Source organism: Petaurus breviceps, unplaced genomic scaffold (genome assembly GCF_028583685.1).
Source record: "Petaurus breviceps papuanus isolate PSGF00001 unplaced genomic scaffold, PetGlider_PUasm1.0 90617, whole genome shotgun sequence".
Classification (NCBI taxonomy): Eukaryota; Metazoa; Chordata; class Mammalia; order Diprotodontia; family Petauridae; genus Petaurus; species Petaurus breviceps.
This window is the reverse complement of record NW_027187287.1, coordinates 5,199,022-5,205,000: the sequence shown is the minus strand read 5'-3', so window position 1 is coordinate 5,205,000 and position 5,979 is coordinate 5,199,022. Positions and strand designations below refer to the sequence as shown.

The 5,979-nt window shown below is 36.9% G+C and overlaps 1 pseudogene; it reads right to left on the bottom strand.

Moving 5' to 3' along the window:
- Positions 1 to 679: 679 nt before the first annotated feature.
- On the bottom strand, positions 680 to 1,518 carry LOC138142883 (histone acetyltransferase KAT8 pseudogene; annotated as a pseudogene).
- Between the last annotated feature and the right edge of the window lie 4,461 nt (positions 1,519 to 5,979).

Sequence of the window (5,979 nt, the reverse complement as noted above, 5' to 3'; positions counted from 1 at the left end):
TAACAGGATGCTAAAGCAATAATCTGTCACCCAATACTGTCACTCAAATGCACTTTGACCATCCATATAGGCTATGCTGAGATCATCAGGAGAAGAGACACAAATGGGGGCAGTGCGCATCATAAGTGTAGTGATATTTAAACCCAGGAGAGTGTTCTGTGGTATTTGACTTTGGTGACTCTTTAGTACCAGAAGAATAGAAGGATTAATTGATGCAAAAGCTAAGTGAAAAGACAAATATATTCACATTGCAGGAGTGAGATGTGAGATGTACCCAAGGAGCAACCCGCAGAGTCTAGCAGACCATATAAATTACTTTTAGTGGTAGTACTAAAGAATAATAGAAAGATATGAGTGTGGGTGAACTACCAAATGTTGAATAACAGAAAGGAAGTGAATATATACCTCAGGTTCAACATGCTCTGGACTGTCTTCTGGGAAACTAATGGTACTCAGTCTTGAATTTAAGTATTCAAATTGAGAGGATTCTTTTTTTCACACAGATAAACTAAAGTTTATTTGTTTAAAAAATCTTTTAGGGCTTGTAGGTGGGCAGACAAGTCTATACATATTTACAAATTGGGAAAAGAGGTATCCTTACAGGTCTAAGGCCACCTTTGGATAAGGATGCAGGGAAGTGGGGGGAGGTAGAAGAGGAGATAACTGGCTTGAGCATTGCTCACTTCTTGGACAGCCTTACTTGTCTGTGCTTGGGTGGCACCCACTTGAGAGAAATTATGTCCTTCATTATGTGTGATTTCTTATACCATGTGCTCTTAAAGTGATCTCTTAAGGTGAGCTTGGGAATGAAACAGATAATATGCTGTTTTTTAAGGCTGATGATGTCATTTTATGTGGATAGTCATCTGGCTGAGGTCTTGGATGGGACTTCCCCAGAAGTTCCTTAGGATCTCTAACAGTACCCAGGAGAAATAACTATAATAGCTTAGTTAGCTTCTCTGGAGAAAGCACTGCACTCTTCACCTTTCACAATTCATAACTGAAGGCAATGGAGAATTTGCCATAGTCTCAGCATTAATGGCAGGAGGGAGGTCAGGGTACAGGCCACAGTATTCTCATCTGGGGGACTCCTTTTCCTTAGAGAAGTAGCCCACTGGGTCCCCTGTTAGTCCACCCTGGCCAAAATGTAGAAGACAAATGGTTCCACATCAAAATACAGGGTCTTGTGGTCCAGGAAGAATCTGACTAATAGAAAGAGTCCCTGGCAATAAATCTTATAGTCTTTGCCATCTATCTCATACACCAAGATGTTATTCTTTCAGTAGATCTACTTGCCAGGTGGCATTACCCTAAATGGAAATGGTAGCTCTTCTCAAACTTCATGTGCTTTAGGCATTGTTCACAGAGTCAAATCTTGAGCTGTTCCCCATAGTCTTCTGGAAATAAGGAGAAGTATCAGACATACAACTCATAGTTTCCAATATGGATCTTGTCCACATGCTTCACCTTGGCAATTACCTCATGCTTTTTCTCTAGTGCTGCTGTTGTGGGCTACATCTCTACCATAAGTCTTCTGCAAGTGGTTGATCTTGTCATTCTGATTGTGGGTGATATTGTACTCAGGTTGAATTTGAATTAAGAATTCAAATTCTGAAGGCAGGAAGATAAGGAAAAGAATGCTCTTATCTGCTCAACTGAATTTTACCACTTTGAGAGTATGACTCAAAACATCTCAAGGTCACCCATAACTTTTCAAACACTGATGGAGAAACTAGTTATAGATGCATAAATTACCTGGAAGTGTTGGTAGACCTTGACAACATCTTTGTCTTTAGAAAGACACTGGAAAGAAAGTAGGAAAGATTGACAGAAGTGTTGAATCAACTAGAGACAATTGGTCAATAGATTGTTGTCAGTAGATAAATGGCAATTTTGTAAAGAATTCTGAGATTGGAGGATTTTTCTAGAATTTTGTGTTTATCACATATTTTAAGAACCAGGTACCCTCTGCTACACTACTAAATGATCTCATTCATGTGGATCTTATTCATATGGTAGAAGTAGCTTAGCAGGGGAAGAACAAGTGTGTGTGGCTCAGAGCAGCAGACGGTATGCCAGAAGCACACGTAGTCTTGTTTTCATAGAAGGAGTCTTTGTGCTCCAGTCTTTGGGCAGCCGTAGCTCAAATAGCTGATGAAGGATAATGAGCTGGCCTGGCAACAATCCTTTGGTTGTCTTCCCCACCACACTCCTCACTGTTTCCAGTTATGGATTGTGGAAGGTGAAGAGCACAATATATCTGCTATGCGAATGCTCTGCATTAGCTACACATGTACAACCCTGGGGGGCAAGGGAGGAAGGGAATGAATCTGGAAGTCAAAGTTTTAAAATCAAATGTTTAAAAAAATTATATATATACTATTATTAATACTATTTTGCATGTAATTGGGAAATAAGATATACAGGCACTGGGACATAGAGATTCACCATGCCCTACTGGAAAAGTCGGAGGGGGTATGGGAGAAGATATGGGAGAGAGCAGAATGGAGGAGGGGATATACTGTGGGACTGCTATTTTGGGGCAGTGGGTAGGGGAAAAAAGAATTTGTAACTCAAAATCTGGCAGAAATGAATGATGTGAACCAGAAGTTAATAAAGCATTTAAAAAAAAAAGTAAAACATGGAAAGACTTGCATGAAATAATGAAGAGTGAAATGAGCAGAACCAGATAACGTTATACACAGTAACAGCAATATTATTCTAAGAACACCTTTGAATGATTAAGTCATTTTGAGTATTGTAAATAGTCAAATCAACTACAAAGGACCTACAGAGGAAGATGCTATGCACATCCAGAGAAATAACTGATAAATAGAAGTATGTATAGTATGGTTTGACACACACACACACACATACACTTGTGTCTATTGGTAGCCTTCTCTAGGGCAGAGTGGGGAGGGAGGGAGAAAAAGAAATAAAAAGCACACAGCCGAGAACAAAAGAAAATTTAGAAGGAAGTGCAGATAAGCAGAGTGCTTTGAAAATGATGTGTTGTATTCATTACATAGTTTTTCAAAAAAGTAAACAGTATGAAAAAGGAATTCATGGTTTTATATTGAATCATTTTTTATGTTGTACTGTGTACGTGAAAATGTTCCTTTTTTGTCTTTTGCTTTTAAGTTCAAAAAGAATTTTAAAAAGGATTTATTGACTACTAACTGTGTTTAGCACTGGTCTAGGCCCTATGGAATGTACAAAAGAAGCAAAAAAAAATCAAGGTTCCTATTCTTAATGAAATTACAGTCTATGCGAGGGGGGATAAGACAGAAACACATAAAATAGAAAACAATACAAGACTGAAATAATACAAGTAGGTATGATAGTATATGTTACAGACAAAATGTGAGGTCATGGGAGAGAGGTCTGGGATGGTCAGCAAGATGAAAGACTCACACTGGTGGAGGAGAACAGGAAAGCTTTGGATGCATTAATAGGAGGAAGGAGAGATGAGTTAAGAGTAGGAGATGGGAAAGAGAAATTAAGGAATTGAATTGGGTAATCTCTAAGATCCCTTCTTGCTTTAAATCCTATGATTCTATGACTATTACGCTGGCTTCATTGGAGTGAAGGGTACAGATAATACTTCGTGATAAGGCTAAGGCTAAATTATAAAGAGTTTTAAATTATAAGCTTAAGAAGATGAAGCTTATTCCTAGGAAATAGTGACCTTGACTGCTTGGGTCAAATTTCCAGGTGAAAGTCAGATGCCTATATTATATTGATCATGTATTTCAGTTATTTACCAAGAGATTACTTGTGTGATATTAAGTAATTAACTTAACCTTCCCCAAATTTTAGTTTTCCCTGCCTGTGGGAAATTAAAGTATCAATAATTATTCCCTTCTCATGGATGTTGTAGGGATGAATAAGATGTCATGAAGCTCCTTAGAGATGACTGAGCAAATAAAAGTTGTTAGTATGAGAAAAAAGATAATAAGGAAAAAAGAGAAAAGGCCATTCTCTGTCTGGAGCCTATGAAAAAGCAAAGTTTCAAGAATGGAATTAAAAGACTAACTATGGGTGGCATTCTCAAACTCAGTCAACACTATTTTAACAGAAAATCGCTGAGCAAATAGTTGATTCATAATGCAAGGAAACAGAAGAAACTCTGCAATGCATCACTGCATGGTGTAAAAATTTAGTACCTACCAAATATCTAGTAAGACATGATGTGGGGGTTAGAATTATACATCAGAATTATATAACCTAGAGTATATGCACACACACACACACACACACACAAATCCGATTACCTTTTAAAGACTAACAAATAACAAATTCCCACACCTCCAATATAGGCCTCAAAACATCCTGGAGAACTCAGTCAATAAATTATAATGAAACTGGATCATTATATCACAGACCAAACTCTTGTCCACAACTGCCCAGACATAACACCAAGCTAAAAAATATAAAAAACAATATGTTTAATAGATGTCACCATACAGATACTAATAATCTCCAAACTGCATAGACTAAAATACTTTTCAAACATAGAGACCTAGCAGAAGAGATTAAAATCACATGAGCACATGTTAGGGTACATATCCTTATGATACTTTTTCACACCACAGTTGTACCAAGGATGTGTAAGCTCTTACAGTTTAGCAAGAACCAGAGACTTTGATGATGAAGGCCCTGTTGATACCATTGGATGGGTTAGCATCCCAGCCAGTGTGATGCAACTGTTCCTAAGAGTTAAAGATATAGATTGGATGACAGAGTTGCAGACTGATCCTACTTGAAACTGTCAACATGACCAGTTTGACATGAGTATATCACTCCTTCATGATCAAATACTACAAAGAAGGTAAGGTAAACTGGAACAAATAGGAAATTCCATTCCTTGTGGGAAATAATTTAATGTTATGGTACTAATCACTAAGACTGTTGCACATAAAATGTGACGTGTTGCATCACATGTGCACATAAAATGTACTAAAGAAAATGTACTTGCAACATGCAACAGTAGTACATCGTTAAATTGGAAACAGATTTCTACCTGTTACAGCCAAGGAATTCATATTGCTTTTTGTCAATCATACAAGAATGTACCTCTGACCAATGCACAGAAATTATGAGAGTTTCTTTCCCATGAGATGATTTCTAATAATTTCTCCTCCAGATTAGATGAACTAGAGATAAAATCTAGGCGTTCTAAAATCTGAAAGGGGAAAGGTTGAAGAAAACGAGGTCACTAAAAATCTTCACTGGATGCAAACTCCAGAAATTATACATAAAAATGAAACCAATGATTAAAAATAATAGTTGTCTCAAATTATTTTTAAAAAAAGATGGACATAAAGTAGATCAATGTACCAAAATGGTAATTCAAAAAAGTTTGGCATTTGCTATCACTAATATGAACCAATGTACACTCCCACAATTTTTGACAGAAATAGCAAAAAAGGACCCAAAATTATTTCAGGCTTTGTCCCAATCAGTATATTAGGCAGCTCTTACCACAGTAAAAATGAGAGTAGGTGCCATTAAAGAACACTCCTAAAGACAGGAATCAAACATCATTATAGCAGAATGGTGGTGAAAGAACTGTTGAAGATCTGTGGAAAGACTTTAGAAGATTACATAAATTGCTAGCTAGTATACACAATAGAAAACCGGAATGTCATATCGCCCAATTAAAGACAACAAGAAAGAAAAATGTAGAACAGAATCCAGGGGGGAAATGCATATCAGAAATCCTAGAATCAAAAGTCATACAAGGAGCTCAGAGAACAAAATAAGCAATTCAACATCAAACAAAAATGTTACTGCAGAAATCTGAGAAGCAAAGTAATTAGATAAGAGAGAAAACCTCCAAAGGAAGAAGGTGGAAAATTCCTTGCTTCCATATGGTCACAAGAAACCCAACACAATAAAAAGGAAAATTGGATCAAATGAGAAACAGAAATTCTGCATACCATTAATATAATGGACAATAGAATTATGGGAAGGGAG